The sequence below is a fragment of the Staurois parvus genome, unplaced genomic scaffold (genome assembly GCF_062004578.1).
Source record: "Staurois parvus isolate SC_StPar_1 unplaced genomic scaffold, SC_StPar_1.0 ptg000694l, whole genome shotgun sequence".
NCBI classification, from domain to species: domain Eukaryota; kingdom Metazoa; phylum Chordata; class Amphibia; order Anura; family Ranidae; genus Staurois; species Staurois parvus.
In genome coordinates, this window is record NW_028318490.1 from 5,798,002 (window position 1) to 5,817,348 (window position 19,347).

The following is a 19,347-nucleotide window of genomic DNA, read 5'->3' on the forward strand; positions in this document are numbered from 1 at the left end:
GTTGTTGAATGGACAGGCAGGCCTAATGGCAGGGTCAAGCGCCGACTGACGACAACCACCACCCACAGACCGGAGTCCCTCAGGGCGCAGAGTCTAAGCCCCAGGCTGCCCTTCACCAGGGTCCCTGATGGTGGGGATGGACTTGACACAGCCAGGGACCAGGTCGCGGCCCCCGAGAAACCCCAGCTGCGGTAATGGCCGCCGCCAATGGCGTATAGCTGGTAGGAACCAGATAAGAATGATAGCATAGTCGGACAGGCTGGGTCGATAACAGCGGGACAGACAGTACAGAACGGTAGACAAGAATACACAGGTCACAAGCCGGGTTCAGCAACGGGAGGTCAGATAAAGGGATAAGGCTGAGAATAGTCTTAGACAAAGCTGAGTCAGTTTCCAGGAGAGCCACGAGAGTAGAACAAGAGCTTACAACAACACTATCATACAGGACACGAATGCAAAGAGCAAGTGCAGACAACAGGCTTAAATGTGATCAACCACACCCCTCTGGGGGATGGACCGCAGAGGCCTGAAGGCATAAAAGACTCCCACCATGCTCTGCAGAAACCCAAGATGGATGCCAGCACATGGAGCAGCATAACCTCTGGGAAAAGGTAGGGCCTTGACAGTATTGCACTTGACCGCCCTCTCCCCTTATCTGGCCCAGGGGGTGTAGGGGTACTCACACTGTCCTGTCAGTGTGGTGGATTGGTGGCTGCTTTCAGGCCTTTTGCTGGGCTGGCTCCTTCCCTGTTAACAGGTTCTTCTCCCAAAGAGACTTTGGGGCAGTAGAGATCCTCCCGTTCAGCATCTTACTTGTAGGTAGGCTCCCCCCCCGGGGCCCCCCCCCATTCTCCACACTCCAGCCTTCCTTTCAATCCATCTTCCATCTGACTCTGTACACCTCCCCCCAGGCTCTGCCACATTTGAGGGTTGCCTTGGTCACCATGCCCAGCCCCATGCCAGGGGATTGGCCAAGGTGCATCAAACATGCAGAGCTGGGCTTCCTTACCTTCTCCTCCCTTGTTTCAGAAAGTTCTCAGGTTTCTGAAAAGAAGGGAGGGCTCCAGAAGCCCTGACCTGTTAAAGACTCCCTGCCTGTCCTGAGGTAACTTTACTACCTCATTCCCCAGCCTGACTCATCCCCAGGCTGCTGTTCAGCCTCTGTCTAACAAAAACTACCTAACAAACCTTCAAGGCCTTACACTTGGATACCGAAGACGCAGTTCTTGGCAGATAGCATGGCCACTTGTTGACTTGGCAGAATCCACAGGCAGCTTAATGCATACCTTTACCTATTTGAAAAACATCCTCTCTCCCTCCCTCTTACACAATTGTATGTTGTTGTTTTTTTTTGTGTAACCATAAATATTATTTTCTCATCTTCACTTCCACTGCAGCATCCTAGGATGTGTACACCAGGAGGTAGTGTGCGGGATTCCATGCATGCACAGGGTTGCTGTGGGCCTCTACCAGGTCTCTGGCATGGCCCAGAGGCACTTGTGCATGCATGAAGGGATTTGATGCATATGCAAATACACTGTGGGTCTCTACCTGGTCTATGTCACATAGCAAGGACCCATGGCATGTTTGTGCATATGCCAGATCTTTTTTCAAGATGGTGGTGCAGAAGCAGAACAGAGCAAGGGGAATTTTGCCTGTAAGACGGCAAAGCTGAACTCCCACATCGGTAGTCAGTGGGAAGAATGTTTCCTTTACAGGCAGCTACAACCATTGGTGTCATTGGATTCACTACATAAGAGACCTATGATGCTGGCTGCTTGCCCTTTGTAGCATTCAGATTGCTATCACTATTGATATTGTTATTACTTCCTGCAAGTGACATTCACAACTTCTCTGACCAAGCAATTCACTTTCTCACATTTGCACAGGCTGCCCTGATCATTGTTTTGTTCCTTGACTCTGATTCCCAGTCTAGTACTGATGCTTTGCCCTACCAAAAAACTTTGGCTACAATTCTTAACCATACATTTGTCTCACATTTTGGCTCTATCTCTGCATAGCTGTATAAAACTCTTGGCCCATACCTATCCATGAACCAGGGGCGCACTGACAACTCATGGGGCCCCCGGGCAATAGGGGATCATGGGGCCCCTGTGTCCTTGCCCAAACTCAAAAAAGCCTATGAAAAAGGTACCAGGGGCATCTCATGGGGCCCCCTACTGACCCCGGGCCCTCGGGCAGTGCCCGAGTTTCCAAATGGTCAGTCCGCCCCTGCCATGAACTTATCTAGTGATCATTAGTCTGTTTTGGCCTATCTTGCTGGTGCTTTCCAAGAGCATGTTCATCCCAAAGACACTCTGGGAGTGCCATCAAATAATGCCAACCCCACCACTAGTGATATTGGTGCAGACCAGGTACTTCCAGAGCCTGCAACATAGTGAGAGCCTGTTTTGGCTGTTTGAGGGATATATAGATCTGACCTGTCATCTGGGATCCTGACAATACCCATGAAACTCCTAAGATGTGAAACCATTGCACAGACATGCAACTTTTTTTTTACATTTTAGGCTTTAGGATAATTTATATCCTCCTAAATTTTGTTCAGAGGGAGGATCATAGTTATTCGTTTACAATTATTGTGTGAAGGCTTACATATTTACCCTTCCGCCAGCAGCCGCTCTCTTCTTACATTTTGGGCAGCAGGACACAGTGTCTCTCCTTCCTATTCCAGCCTGTGTTCCAGTTGCCGGGCAATAGGATACAGCCTCCCAGAGCTCACTCACTGCTGCCATACTGTATACTTTCTCTAATGCGGGCCATAGATGAGATGAAAAACGGCCAAAAATCGGGCACAAAAAAAAAATCGGCCGATTTTAGGATCGTTAGTGCGGTAATCGGTCGGCCGTTTTTAGTGATTTTTGTCCATTTTGCATTATCGGTCCTGCTGGAAAATAATCGGCCAAATTTGTCGTTCTGACGGTTTTCGCGGCAATGATGGACAAATCTGCCGATCTTTTTCCGATTTTAAAAATTGCGCATGAGCTGTGACATGAAAGAAGAAGGAAAAGACGAAAAGGAAAAAAATAGAATATGAATGAGAAGAAGAAATAGAATATGAATAAAAAGAAGAAATAGAATATAAAGAAGAAGAAATACAATATGAATAAGAAGAAGAAAAAAGAAGAAATAGAATATGAAGAAGATGAAGAAAAAGAAGAAATAGAATATGAACAAGAAGAAATAGAATATAAATAAGAAGAAAAAAAAAAGAATTTCAGTCCGATATTATATTTGACATTTAAAAGTATAGCAACGTTGTATCTATTTATATCCGAATAGAAACATCTGTATCCAAAATGGATACAAATAGATACAATGTTGCAACTTTCATATTATATTTCTCTTCTTCTGCATATTCTATTTCTTCTTCTTATATTCTATATAATTGCCGGCCGTAGACGGGACGAAAATCAGCCAACTTTTTTTTTACCAATGGTGGTAACGTCGGCTGATTGAACGACCGATTTTTCCTTTTTCTAAAAAAAAAAAAATGGCCGTTTTTCTCCCTGTCTATGGCCTGCATTAGTCCCTATCAGTTGCCAAGCAAGGACTCTCAGCACATTCCTCTAGGATTGGCTCCTGGTGCAGGGGGGGCCTTAATTAAACCTTATGAGCCTGTGCCTCTGTGCTTGTGATAGCGTTCGTTCAAACCAAGTGCGCCTGATCTGCCTTGACGTGCAGCCAAAAGCGTATACAATAGGCATATGAATATCACATCTGGACCACGGAGCAATGGAAGAAGGTGGCCTGTTCTGATGAATTCAAGAATGGTTTGAGGACCACAACAATAACAATTGAGGTGCTGGTTTAGCTTCCAAATTCTCAATCCAATTGGACCTTCAAATTCTCAATGCAAACTCAATCCAATCCAGTATCTGTGGGATATGCTGGATAAACAAGTCCAATCCATGGAGGCCCCACCTTGAAACATGAAGGTTCTGCTACAGATGGTTTGGTGCCAGATACCACAGCATATTTTCAGAGGTCTAGTGGAGTCCATAGTGCTATGACTGATCAGTGGAGGTTTGTGCATTAGGTCCTGGTTGTAATCTAGTACCAGTAGACATGCTTGCCTTACCTGAGGGGGTGCTGCTGAGTCCTGACCTAAAGCCCTGAACACATGGCGGAAATGACCGGGGCAACAGAAACCGGACGACATTTGGCCCGTGTGTATGGCAGCCAGTCCAACAGTAGCTGGACGTTCTTCTGGCTTCTGTTGAAGGGGCATGGCTAAAAAAAGGTCTGCCGATCGGTTTCCAATCAGCACTCTCAGCCAATGGCTGAGAGCACTGACTATTGTGTTTCTGTGGGTGGAGGGGGGGTAGTTCCCCTGTCAGAACACAATAGCATAGTGGGAGAGATCGCTGTACTAACACCACTTATGTTAGTACAGCGGTCTCTCAGTTTTTTTTTACGTTTAGTCCTCTGGGTTGAACAAAAAAAAACTGATAGTGTGTACAAGGCATTACAGTTATATTCTGTGAAGAGGGTTTTTTTGTTTGTTTGTGGCAGTTAATCTTTCCGTCATACTTATCAGACAATTTCATAATTGTTTAGGAACACTTTACTATGTGCTTTATCATGAATACTTTGTTACAATATAGATAACAATTTGGCATTTAAAATCTGCGTTACTGGAACTTTCTGGAATGTCTTAAAGAGACCCTGACATCAGACCATTCAATTAAACATCCTTTATCTGGATGAGGGATTTTTTTTATACCAAAAACAAGTCACACAAATTGTTACATAAAATAAATTGTAATCTTTATTACACTGCATATACACAAAAAGTTTTAGATTGTGTGTTCAAAGCAATTTCTCTAGGCAGCTGCCCAGAAGATTTGCAAAGCAGAAACTTGGTCTTTGACCCACACATCCATGTCACACTATTGTGCCAAGCCAGTGGTCATAAAGACTGTTGTGTTTGATCAAAAAGTCTTGTCTAATATCCCATACTGTAATTAAATGTTTTAATTCCCTACTGTGTTCCCTAGCTATTTCTCATTTGTATTCTGATACAGAACTGTCCAGAAAACCAGAAACCAGTGATAATAAAGGGGTGCTGTTGCGCTTCCTGAGGACGATCTATTGGGCGAAACTAATCGAGGGCTTATGACACAGCTTCCGCTGGTTTGTACTTCCTGAGGGCAATCTATTGGTCCAAACTAGTCGAGGGCTTATGATATAACTTCTGCTGAAGTCACTTCCGAGATTTGGAACACATGCTGGAATACGGTGGCCATCTTAATTCCCATTCATAATATACAAAGCTGAATACACCTAGTGCCAGGAAAGGCACTTTTTTTGTGAGTGGCATTTCTATTGTTTGACCCCATATTAAAGTTTTATACAGTTTTACACTATGGGATGTCTGGTTTTGTTTTGATTTATGCTGAAAATATGAAATACTGCCTGTGGAGGAGAGGAGTTGCCCAACATTGATGCAGATCTAGTGGAAAGTTATCGGTTACTACCAGCAACCACGTTTATAAGGACGAAGGAACATCGGCCATCAGGACCGGATTGCAAACTGGGATAGTCTCAAAAAGCGAGTGTAACTTACCTAGAGATAGGTGGTCATGAAATGATGGTGAGTTTACATTTATGTGGGGCAGTGTGAACACAGTGAAGCACTTGTCTTTCCATATGGAGTATCACCATTGAAGATACAGCACCGTTGCACCAATTATTCACATGTTGGGACTGACTAGTAATATTGTATTTGTATTTTGCTCAGTGTTATCACTTTAAAGATTGCACAGTTTATTTTGTCTATGTGTGATCTTAGCGCTGTCCATATTTGAAATATATAAGTGATAATAAAGGTTTGGATTTCTTTTTTTAAAATAACAAACATGTCATACCTACTTGCTCGGTGCAGCAATTTTGCTCGCAGCAGCCCCGATTCCTCATCTCGGGTCACCTGAAGGCATTCCTGGCTCCCCCCACCAGAGCAAGCGTTCCTTGTTCCTGTGCTATTTAGTGCAATACGATTTTCAGCCCATTCATTTGAATGGGCTGAACTCACACTGGATCACACCAAAAATGTGCATGCACAACTTTTCAAAAACGCACTGCAGCTGATTGCAAAAAACGCACTTCATTTGCAATCTGCTTTTAGGGTGTTATTAAGACTACACTGACACCCCCAGCAGATTGCACACCCAGTACAGTTTTTCTAGGTTTACAGCACCGCACTCTAGTGTGAGCGAGCCCTCAAAAACTGTTTTATGCAAGTAAGTTGTAATTTATGTATCAAAAAGTATCAAAGCAGAATGAGTTAATGTAAGATAAGGTTTTATGAGCTTTTCTAGTGTTACTGGTTTAGGCTCCATGTACACGGGACATTTGGAAAACACTGCTGAATGATGGAAACTGACTGCTGGAAAACATAGGTTAAAAAACGTCAGTTTAGCCGCATTTTCATACCGCGTTTATGCTCATTTATGTGCGTTTGCGTTTAGAAGCGTTTTTTACAGATAACATCAGGAGACCTTCCAAAATACCCAGAATGTACTGAAAAACAGTAAAAACTTAACTATTTCAGACATTTTGAGAGAAATAGAGAGAACAGAAGCAGAGAGAGCAGTATGTGTTGAGATGACCTGTCTTTTCTGGTTGTATTCACTATGGATCCCATCATGAGCATAATGCAGCACGTTCTACCATTTTTCCCTTCACACAAAACCTGGAACTGACTGCGCTGGTGTACTGGGTCCATTTGAATACATGGAAAATGCTTTGCATGAATTTCTGATGATGAAAAAAGGCTCTGGACAGCATCTGGATATGGAACAGTTAAAAAACGCTTCTAAGCGCAAACGCTCATCAACACGGTTAGCCGCGTTTACATGCATTTACAAGCGTTTGCCGTTTGAAACACTGATAAAATCTACTCCTGAACACAAGTTTGGTGCATTCAAAAAAATGACTGTAAACTCAACTGCCTGTAAATGACTGTAATTGACATAGTGTACATGGACACATAGGAAAACATTAGGGAGAGTTCAGGGGCTGCTGAAAAAAAAACGCAGAAAAGGTCCTGAATGTCAGTTTATCAGCTGCAGTGTACATGAGCTCTTAGCATGACAACTTCTCTAGGAACTTTGTTTAAATTTTATTCAAGTAGTTTGCTGTGCTGAGTTGTTACCAGCATTCCCAGAGGAACTCTCTCTTGAGATTTTCAGATTCCAATAGTTTTTTTCATTTGCATGGTTTCATATCTTTTAAGTACTTGTAGTGTGTTTGAATTTCACAGAATGCCATTTTTAGATTAGCTTTACTGTTTTTCTGTTTCTAGCTTTACATGGATATTACCCTGTTTCTGTGCCTAACCCCTTCTTTGTGTTTTTCACAGATAACTGTTTTCAGGTTGGAATTTGTTGCTAAGCTCCTTCCCTGTTAACTTTGTGTTTATATTCTGTATATTGTTTTTGACTCTTATTCGACAAGAAGAGTTTTCTTTCTGACATATTTAGAAAAGTGCCTTAGTAGAAAGAAGGATTTAATTGGATTGATTTTTGTGACAGCGGTGAAGATCTGATTTCTTATGGTTGAAGGTCAGCTCCACCAAAGTCTTTCTGTTGTTCTGGATAGAGTAGAGAAGGGTTAGAACCTCTGATGGATTTTTTTGCTGTCTGTGTGTCTGTTGGGGAGATTCACACTCTGTTGACTATCTATAGGACAAAAGAAACTGTTGTTGCCCCATCTAAACCAATGGCTGTAGTTTTTTAGAGTGGAGAGCATTTGGTGGAGAACATTTTTTATAGCTATTTGCATGTTTGCTGGGGAGATTTTCTTACTTCATGTCTTGTTGACATCCTATGTCTGAGCAAGGTGCAATGTGGAGTGTCAATGGCAGAAATCACAAAAAGGCTGAGTAACATCAATGGTGTAATGCAGAAAGTTCCAGCAAGGTATAACTAGGCCCAACGGGTGTGCACAACCATCTGAAGCCACATATGGAACCCATAGCAGTGGTACTTTGACTTAAAGTGATGCCGACAGCTTCTGCAATGAGGAGCAGGAATGCAGCCTGGCCAGTCCAACCCAACTGGGAGACTTCCTAAAGTAGAGGATAGCATGGTCCTTGTATTGTCCCTATGCCTCCAGAACCTCTCCCTAACACTATATACTGTCCCTGAAAGATGGGGAAGCTGTCCCTACACTAACCACTCGCAGAATGCGCACAAAATCAGGGGGACCTGGTCTTAAATAAGCACTGCCCTCACCCAAGATGGCCGTGGGGGTCACACAGGACACCTGGGTCCAATCAGACAGCTGCTCTCCTGATGACTGCAGGAAATCATAGAGGAACTGGGTAACTCACAACTGCCTTTCCCTTCTGTATTGCTGCTCAAATCTAGCACCACCTACGGGGGGGGGAGTACAGATTGCGCCTGCCTACGCGTGTGTCAGGATGTAACATGGTGTCACCGGCGTGTATGGAAATCTCTCCAATGGCGTCTCACTGTTAGAAACACTGGTTTAAACCCTTCTATTTATTCTATTCACAGCTCAAAAACAGTATTAGGATGGGCTTTCCTTTAAAGTGGAAGTTCAGTCAAACACTAACGTTACTTAACTCTACTCCCTCCCCCATTTCAAGTCCATTCTATTTGCCCTGTGAAAGGAAAGATATGTATACTTACCTATTCTGAAGGTGCTCCAATCTGGTCACATGACGAGGTCCCAGTGCGAGCTTCAGTGTAGAATAGGGACAGCCGACAACGGATGCACCATAGTAAGCCTATGGGTGATGTAATCGCACCAGGCTCTGCAGCCATTGTTGGTGATCTCTTCACTTCACTGAAGCTGATGCTGGGACCTGATCATGTGACTGGACTGGAACGCCCTCAGCATAGGTAAGTATACATATCTTTCCTTTATAGCAGGGGTCTCCAAACCTTTTAAAAATGGCCACTTTGCTGTCCATCAAACTTAGGGGGGCTAGACTGTGGCCAGTAGGAGTAAAAAATGTTCTGGTGTTAATGCGAGTAATCAATGCCCCATTTTTGGTATCGTTGGTGTCAGTGGGAGGAATAGTGCCCCATCATTGGTGTCAGAGGAAGAAATAGTGCCCCATCGTTGGTGTCAGTGGGAGGAATAGTGCCTCTTTGTTGGTGTCAGTGGAAAGAACTATGTCCCACTGTTGCTGATAGTAAAGGGAAAAATGCCCCATGGGCTAGATAAAAGCAAGCAAAGGACCGCAGCTGCCTGTTCGCTGTTTGGAGACCACTGCTTTACAGGTGAGATAGAATAGGCTTAGAATGGATGTGGGAGTAGATTTAAGTATAGTTTGTGTTTGACTGAATTTCCTCTTTAAGTCAGGGATTACATAGTTCACAATGCACAAAAATAACATGAACTAATTTGTAAAGTAATACAGGATAATATGTTAAACAGAAAAAGTGGTTCTCTGGCTTGTCCCATGATGGATGCAATATAAGATGACTCTGGAGAGAGTCAGAAACAGCAACTGACATCACTGCTGTCACTGCCAAATGGCCAGTCCCATATTGTTACATAAGGTTTGGCAGGAGAAAAATGGGGAAAATTATTTTACACTGAGACTAGCATAAGCATATTTTTCTGCTATATGTATAGTCTTTTGATGCTTTTGCAACTAAATGAATACTACTAAGCTCCAAGGAGCAGGGCCCTCCTATCCAGGAGCGAACTGACCATTCGAGCACTCAGGCACTGCCCGAGGGCCCAGGTCAGTAGGGGGCCACAAGTAATGCCCCTGGTACCTTTTATAGGTTTTTTTGGGTGTGCTTTGAGTGTGGGCAAGGACACAGGGGCCCCTTGATCCCCTATTGCCCGGGGGCCCCATGAGTTGTCAGTCCACCCCTGCTCCTATCCCTCTTGTATTGAACTGTATTGTTGCTGTTTTGTCTCCCGTTATATTGTAAAGCGCTGAGCAAACTGTTGGTGCTATATAAATCCTGTATAATAATAATAATTTTACACTAAGTCACTCATTGGTCTTTGTGTAGGGCAATAGAGTAAGGGCTCATTTACATGTGTGATTATTATTGCCACCCCTCTGAAAAGCAATCGACGGATTGCTTCTCAGAGGACGTTTGGCTTGCAGTGAGGAGGTGAAAAGTTGACTCAGTCAGTGCACCGCACTGTGTGCAATGGATGCAGTTGCAGGGTAGTTATGGCGCATATCCATTCACTTGGAGTTTGGTAGTGGTACCGCCTGCTGAATCTGACTTTACATTTAATTTATACTGCAGCTGCAAAGCAAAGCATTGTGATCATGGCAGGGTGTACTGCCCTGAGTAGCTGTGTTTCGGTGGAGGGGCTCAACTGCCTACTTTTACTGCCCCCCTGGCCGCCCCTCGTGAACAAGCCTTAAGCCATCTTGTATTGCTTCCATCATGGGACAAGCCAGAGAACCACTTTTTCTGTTTAACATATTATCCTGTATTACTTTACAAATTAGTTCATAACAAGCTAATGCTTGTTTTGTTATTTTTAAGTAGTTTTTTTCCTCTGAACCTCTCCATCTTTGTTCACATAAGTTACTAGCTGATAGCTGATGTTGTAGTCATCACAGGGCTTGCAGTGCCAAAAGATGGGAAACTGACACAAATCCCTCGAATTGTAGCCAATCGTTAATGTATCCCTACCTGTTATAGAGACTCTAACACTTACGTGTCCCTTCACCTGAGCTCTAAAGCTGTCATCTTACTATCTGATTTTACAATCTCTTTGCAATTTTACAAAATTTACTATAACTATGCAAAGTTAGAGCTTACCTACAAAATGTTTTCAAATTGTATCCAGTCAGGCAAAATCTAGCTGCTGGTAGACCAAAAAACAATATTCTGTCCTTGAACCCCTTCTCTTCTCCATCTACACCTCCTTCCTTGGTCACTTGATAAACTCCCATGGCTTTAAGTACCATCTCTATGCTGATGAGACACAAATCTATCTTTCTACCCCTCACCTCACCCCTTCAGTCTCCACTCGCATTTCTAACCTACTAAGTGACATATCGGCATGGATGTCACTCCACTTCCTCCAACTGAATCTTTCCAAAACTGAGCTCTTAGTATTCCACCCAGCCCGTGCCCCCTCCCCTGACTTCTCCATCAAGATCAATAACACAATCATCAGTCCCTCCCCTCATGCCAGGGTACTAGGTGTAATCCCAGACTCCCATCTGTCTTTTCAGCCCCAAATCCAATCACTGTCCAAATCTTGTAGACTTCACCTCCACAACATCTCCAAGATACGCCCGTTCCTAACCACGGAAACCACTAAGCAACTTATTCACTCCCTTGTTATCTCTCGCCTTGACTATTGTAACGCCCTCCTCATTGGCCTACCTCATCGCAGGCTATCCCCTCTTCAGTCTGTCATGAATGCTGCTGCCAAACACATCCACCTTACTAACCGTTCTGTATCTTGCACCCCTCTCCGCCAATCCCTCCACTGGCTTCCCATTGCCCAACAGATAAAATTCAAAACATTAACAATAACAAATAAAGCCATTTATAACTCTGCCCCAAATTACATCACCGATCTTGTCTCTAAATATCACCCAAACCATACTCTCCGCTCCTCGCAAGACCTCCTACTCTCTAGCTCCCTTGTCTCCTCCTCCCATGCTCGTCTCCAGGTCTTCTTCAGAGCTTCCCCCATCCTCTGGAACTCTCTACCCCAATTTATAAGACTATCGCCTACTCTGCTCACATTTAGGCGATCTCTGAAAACCTATCTCTTCAGGGAAGCCTATCCTGCCCTCAGCTAATAATGGAATCTTCTACTCTTCTAACCAGTCCATCCCCCACAGTTACTACCTTTTGTACCACTAGCCCCTCCCTCCTAGATTGTAAGCTCCAAGGAGCAGGGCCCTCCTATCCCTCTTGTATTGAACTGTATTGTTGCTGTATTGTCTTCTGTTATATTGTAAAGCGCTGAGCAAACTGTTGGCGCTATATAAATCCTGTATAATAATAATAATATTTAACAATCAAACTGCAATGTGTATTGTTTGCTAAACACTTCACCCAACCACTAAAATGAATGCTTATCTCAAAACCACTATCTTAGGGCAGCCATACAAGAAACCCTTTTTTTTTCGTTCAATCAGCAGTCTTCCCCACTGAGCTATTGTATTGTGACAGCGAGACTTCAGCTTGCCATAGATGATGTGATTTTCTTTCCTGCAACCATGGGGTTGCAGGAAAGAAAATCGCTTGATTCCCCCATCAATACATTTGGTGTTGATGGTGGAATCCCTCCTGTGGTCTCCCAGGGAAGGCGGCGGGGGGAGCTGTCCTTGCTGGGCTTTAGCCATCGGCAATAATCACACAAAAAATCCATCAGGCTGGCTGTACTCAAGTTATACAGCAATTGATTTGGGTACAGTCAGCCTACCCATAGATTGTTCGAATCTCAGCCAGTCCCTGCTAAACCAGGAGGCAGCAGTGGGCATGGTGCTTACACCCATGCCTCCCAGATACATTACAAAGCATGGGTCTAAGGTAAGTATTTTTTTTTTTTGTCCATGTGATCTGTTTGCTTACAAATGGCATTCAAAGCTATTCCTGTTGGGGGCAGGGGGCTTGCAAAAAAATAAAAAACAACAGTCCTTCCATTCTTCATCAAAAGGCACAGAACAGAAATGGGAATGTTTCACATCAACTGTGTACAAACACTGCAAAGTATATTCTATGGGCAATACGTTTAAGAGGCTAAAAGTAGAACCTAAGTGGCTTTCTTCCAAAATTTAAAAAACCCCCATAAAGAATAAAAACGGGCATTAAGAAATATATAAAAATAAACACTATCCTCATTGAAAGTAACAGAGAACATAAGATAGGTAAAAAGGAAATCAAGGCACAAACGATAGGCTGCAAAAAAGAGTAAGAAAAGCCCCCCAAATTCTTTAAACATAACAATAGTAAAAAGGTCAAGTCTGATTATGTAGAACCTTTACAAGATGAACGAGGGAACTCAAGTTCATAATGGGGATATTATTGACATAGCCCCAAAAGAACCACAATGACTTTCAATTGATATAGTCCAGAAACATTTAGATGTAATAAAGATGAATGAAGTAATTAGACCAAATGGCTTACACCCAGTGGTCCTCAAAGAGTTGAGCTCTGTCATTTTACATGCGATGCCTGTATTTAAATGGACTTAAAGTCTTAGGCCTCATGCACACTGGAACGTTTCTGACAGCAGAAAAACTCTAAACGTGGCAAAAAGACATGAAAATGCTGTACCGTGTGTACCTGTGTTTAGCGCTTGGATGTTCCTTCATTTCATTGGCCAGAGTACTTGCCATTGAAATGAATAAATACCCAAACTCTAAATGCAGTTAGCGATTAGACGTGTTTAATGCGTTTACACATGTTTTGCTGCGTTTAGCTTTTTTTTGCCCAAAACGTTCCTCTCCTATTCCCAATTCTTCTGCATTCAGGAGAGGGATGTTTAACTGGCCCCAAACTCTGCTGCTGTTATACTCTGATAAAAGTCTATATGTGTATGGATACACTGGCTCTTATTGAGCTGAGTTCAGGAGCGTTGGTAAAAAAAATGCCAAAATCTTTTGAACTCACGTTTATGAGCAGCACTGTGCATGAGGCCTTCACCAAGTAACTACAGACCAGTTCATTTAACTTCTTGAGGATACTTGAGGGTTTGATAAGCAAAAACAAAAAAGAAGAAGTTTTTTGCTAGAAAAAAAATATAAGAAATTGTCAGCATGGATCCAGGAAATACCAAAATTGTCAAACAAATCTGATTTTTTAAAAAAATGAGGAAGTAAGCAAAAACTTAGACAAAAGAGTGGATATGAATATAGTATACCTGGATTTTGCAAAAGTGTTTGACACAGTTCCCTGACACATGGCTAATGTGTAAGTTAAAGTCTACAGGTTTAGAAAATTCAGTCTGTAATTGGATAGAAAACTGGATAAAAATCGTATTTAGAGAGTAGTGATTACTGATAAATGATTGATGTTTATACTCTGAATGGTCTACTGTAGAGGTGTACCCCAAGGTACAGTGTCGGGACCCTTACTTTTCAACCTATTTAAAAATGATATAGGATCTGGGTTTAAAAGTACTATTTCAGTCTTTGCAGATGACACCAAGCTATGCAGTGGAATAACATCCTCATAGGATGTCTCCAACTTAAATGGCGACCTCAATGCACTATTTAAATGGGCGGCTACGTGGCAAATGAGATTTAATGTTGATAAATGTAAAGTTATGCACTTGGGGGCTAAGAATATGCATGCCCATCAGTGCCACCCACCAGTGCCCAGCAGTGCTCCCCATCAGTGCCACCCATCAGTGCCCAGCAGTGCCACCCATCAGTGCCATCAGGCAGTGCCGCCCATCAGTATCGCCTATCAGTGCAGCATCATCAGTGCCACCTCATCAATGACAGTTCATCAGTGCCGCCTATTAGTGCCCATCAAAAATGATAAAAATTTCATATGGGTACAATGTTGCATGACCGCACAATTGTCGTTCAAAGTGTGACAGCGCTGAAAGCTGAAAATTGGCCTGGGCAGGAAGGGGGTATCAGTGCCTGGTAGGCAAGTGGTTAAAGATCGCCACAGCCAATGGTGAGCTGTGATATGGGTAGTAGATCCCTCCTGGCCACCTCCCCCTCCCCCTTACCCACACACTATCCTTCTTCTTACCATTCTGACCTCTTCGCCATCTGCTCCCTCCTTCTCCTTTCTCCTACTGATTCTTATGTAAATGATTATCTCTACTTTACTTTGTAATACTTGACATAATATACCTGTATCCAGATATTCATGTGCAATAGAAGCTTCTTCAAAGAATGATGTGCTTTTTCAAATGCATTAACCCATATGGAAGAAAAATATAATTGAAATACTACAATTTTGGCCATATTCAATATATTTCAAAATATATTTAAAAAAAAAAATATATTATATATATATATATATATATATATATATATATATATATATATATACACACTGCATGCGTTTTTATTACAAAAATATGAAAAATATTTTTTTAAATAAATTTCAAATATACTGTATGTCTTTAAAAATACAAATCTACATTTTTGGAATGCATTTACAAATATATGTAAAAATATATGTTAAAATGACTTTTTTATATGTTAAAAAATTCTGAAGAATATATTTAATAAATATATATTGAATACATGTTCAATGTTTCTATTACCTAGAAATGTTAATTAAGGATTGAAAAAGAAAAAAGAGGTATAAACTCCAGAGAGAGAGATATCATTTTGCCCCTTTGCAGATCATTAGTAAGGCCTCATCTGGAATTTTCAGTTCAGTTTTGAGCACCAGTTCACAGAAGGGATATCGGGGAACTGGAAAAAGTGCAGAGAAGGGAACCAAACTGGTACGAGGCATGGAGGAGCTCAGCTATGAGGAAATATTAGCCAAACTGAATTTATTCTCTCTTGAGAAGAGAACATTAAGAGTGGACATGATCAATATGTATAAATACATAAACTGTCCATATAGTGATCCTGGTGTTGAGTTATTCACTTTAAGGTCATTACATTAGACCAGTGTTTCTCAACCTTTTGTCAATCAAGGCAACCTTTAAAATTATGGACAGTCTTGAGGCACCCCATTCTAAAATGAGGTGCCTCAAGCAGGGGCGGACTGACCATTTGGAAACTCGGGCACTGCCCGAGGGCCCGAGGTCAGTAGGGGGCCCCATAAGATGCCCCTGGTACCTTTTTCATAGGCTTTTTTGAGTTTGGGCAAGGACACAGGGGCCCCATGATCCCCTATTGCCCGGGGGCCCCATGAGTTGTTAGTCCGCCCCTGGCCTCAAGACTGTCCATAATTTTAGAAGGACACCCCATTCTAAAATGTGAAAAACTATTCTAGTTTTATATAACGCAGCAACATCCACACATGTAGGACACCCAGCATTAGCGGTGATTTATTCTTCCAAAGCAAATACACGTTTGCACACTGGTAATGACTAGTATTCCAGTGTTTCTCTTCTCCCTCAGTATTTCTCCATCACTGAGCTGATGTGACCCCAGCACTGATGGAGAGGGGCAGGGGAGGGTCAAAGTAGGATGTTGTGCAGGCTGCTGACATCCTCCTTATCAACTTATGATGTAATTGATTGTCTGGACGCTGGCGGCTAGAAGGTCGTAATGGTGCCCAATGAAAACCTGTGGCTTTGTGTAACTAAAAGACAGGCTTGTTCCACCTGCTGGCGTGTATACAAGTTTTGGGTGATTTTTAAACATTTTGCCAAGGCACCCCTCAAGTAACCTCAAGGCACCCCAGGGTGCCTGGGCACCCCGGTTGAGAAAGACTGCATTAGACAAGGGGGCACTCTATGTGCCTTGAAGAAAAGATATTTAACCCCCACATACAGAAAGGCTTCTTCAGAGTAAGAGCAGTGAAAATGTGGAATAGACTGCCCCAGAGACTAGTTCTGGGCAGCTCAGATAATAACCGTATGTTAACGTTTATAGATAATGCTTTTTATCTCTGATAGATTTTAGTTGGTGAACTATACAGCCCAATGGTGGCCCCATGTAAGGCATTGTAATACTGTCTCCAATAGCTCATGACACTGTATTATATTATATAACATAGTTGCTAACAACAAAAAATACATACTGTCACATGTTACTGAAGAAGGATCTAAATTTTAAAGAAGGGTTTACATTTTGTATCCTGATATTAAAACAAATACTACCAAGTATTCTAATAATCTAGATACATCATATTAAAAAATATATACTGTATATAATATTATGTTTGCAAAATCAACAAATAGGTATTGCTAATAATTATGATTTTGCACAGTACAAACTATGACTATTATTGTACAGGATTTATATAGCACCAACAGTTTGCTCAGCGCTTTACAATATAAAGGGAGACAATACAGCAACAATACAGTTCAATAAAAGAGGGTTAGGAGGCCCTGATCCTGGGAGCTTACAATCTAATAGTGAGAGGCTGGTGGAACAAAAGGTAATAACTGTGGGGGATGAACTGATGGGAGAAATAGAAGATTCTGTTATTAGCTGAAAGCAGGATAGGCTTCCCTGAATTGATAGGTTTTTAGGTATCACCTAAAAGTGGACAGAGTAGGTGCTTTTATGGGGATCATGTAATCATTACCTTCATTTTGTAAATTCATGCTGCCATTGCCAAATTATCCATAATCGGAAACTAAAGCAGGCCATACATGGATCAAATTTTGCTAGGTTCAGCAGGGACCTGATTAATTTTTGTATGGGCAAGGTGGTTGAACAAGGTTTGATCTATTGATTATCTTCGGTTGAATCACCTGTTGGAAAATTTTCACTTGATCAGTGCCACCAGCTAAAGCTGGTGGGGAAGTATACCCATTGTTAGAATACAAAGGCTCAGTGGGTAAGATCCCCGCGTCTACACAATTGAAGCATTTTTTTTTTCATTCACCCGCTAGCTGAATGAAAAAAAAAATTAATTATCTACGGGCTGCCTAAGAGGATTAGCACTTTTATTTAAGGATGACCATACATTATACAATCTGACTGTACTATCTTTAAATGTTACTATTATTATTATTCTGTATTTAGACAGTACCAACAATTTGCACGGTGTTTTACAATATAAAGGGAGTACATTTATAATTCAACACAAGAGGGTTATGAGTGCCCTGCTTATAAGACTTACAACACCAAATATGTACAGGTGTATCTCGGTTTACGAATATAATGCGTTCTCTGGGACGTTTCGTAATGCAAAAAATCTGCAAACAGAAACATGGTTTCCCATAGGAATGCATTGAAAACCAATTAATCCGTTCTGGAGGTTATAAAAAAGGTTAAAAAAAAGTCTTATCTGTTCAAAACTTTTTATAAAGTGTACTTTAACCACTTCCCCGACTGGCCATTCCATATAAACGGCCGGACGGTGGCAGTGCAGGGTTGGGTGGCCATTTATAAACGGCCTCCCCGCACCCTGCTTGTGTGCGCTCCCTGGGAGCGTGCAGCACCGCGATCCGGTGCCCGCTGTGTCCTCCGGACACAGTGAAACACCAATCGTCGGACGGGACCTCTGTATGAGGTCCCGATCATGTGAACACTGATTGGCCAATCAGTGATCACATGCAAAGTAGTAAGCAAGATGTCACTTGTGACATCATTGCTTACTATGTGTGAAATCTGTGAATGATCACAGAGGTCACATGGTACAAGGCTATTCACAACAGCCTTGTACCATGTGACAAGCTGTGACCAATCACAGCTCACTCAGTATTTCTCAATGACTGCAAGAATGCAGATAGAGAGAAAGAGAAATGATGGCTTTTACATCCTATATGGGTGTAAAAGCAATCACTAAAAAAAAAAAAAAAATCTTCATCACCCCCCACAAGTAGTACAGTGTCACCATGGTGACACTGTACTGCTAGGGTGACAGTATGTAAAAAAATAAATAAAAATAAAAAATAATAATATAAAAAAATAAAATAAAAATGTAAAAATTTTTTTTTAAAAATTATAATTTTTGGTTAGAAACTAATTTGGATTTTTTTTTACTAAAAAGATAACGGAATAAATGTTGGCAAAGATTTATGATGAAATATTATTTATTTGCAAAATTTTATTTAAAAAAACTTTTTTTCAAAATTTTTGGACTTTTTCATTTACATAGCAAAAAAAATTAAAATCCCAGCGGTGAATAAATACCACCAAAATAAAGCTTTATCTGTCTCAAAAAAATGGTAAAAAATTCATTTGGGTACAGTGTTGCATTACCACGCAATTGTCTTTCAAAGTGTGATAGCGCTGAAAGCTGAAAATTGCCCTGGTCAGGAAGGGGGTAAAAGTGTCCGGTCTGGAAGTGGTTAAAGGCATAAATACTGTACAGGGACATAATTAAAAATGTCCAGAATGGCTCCAAAATCGCTCCAACACCTCCACACTCTACGCCACGTGCTACCCACAAACTTCAGCATGCATGGGCCCGATGCTATAAACCTCCGAGGCGCAATTCATCCTGGAGAAACTTGCTTCGTATTGCAAAAAAAAATTGTAAATGCATTGAAAACCAATTAATTTGTTCCGGAGGTCAGAAAAGAGTAAAAAAAAAGTTTTATCTGTTCAAAACTCTTTATAAAGTGCACTTTAAAGGCATAGGGCAGGTGCTATAAACCTCCCAGGCGCAATGCATCCTGGGGAAACTTGCTTTGTATTGCGAAAAAAATTAGTAAACCGAGGCATTATTTTCAATGGATTTTCATTCGTAAACTGAAAATTACGTTATCCAAGGCATTTGTAAACCGAGGTACACCTGTAGTTCA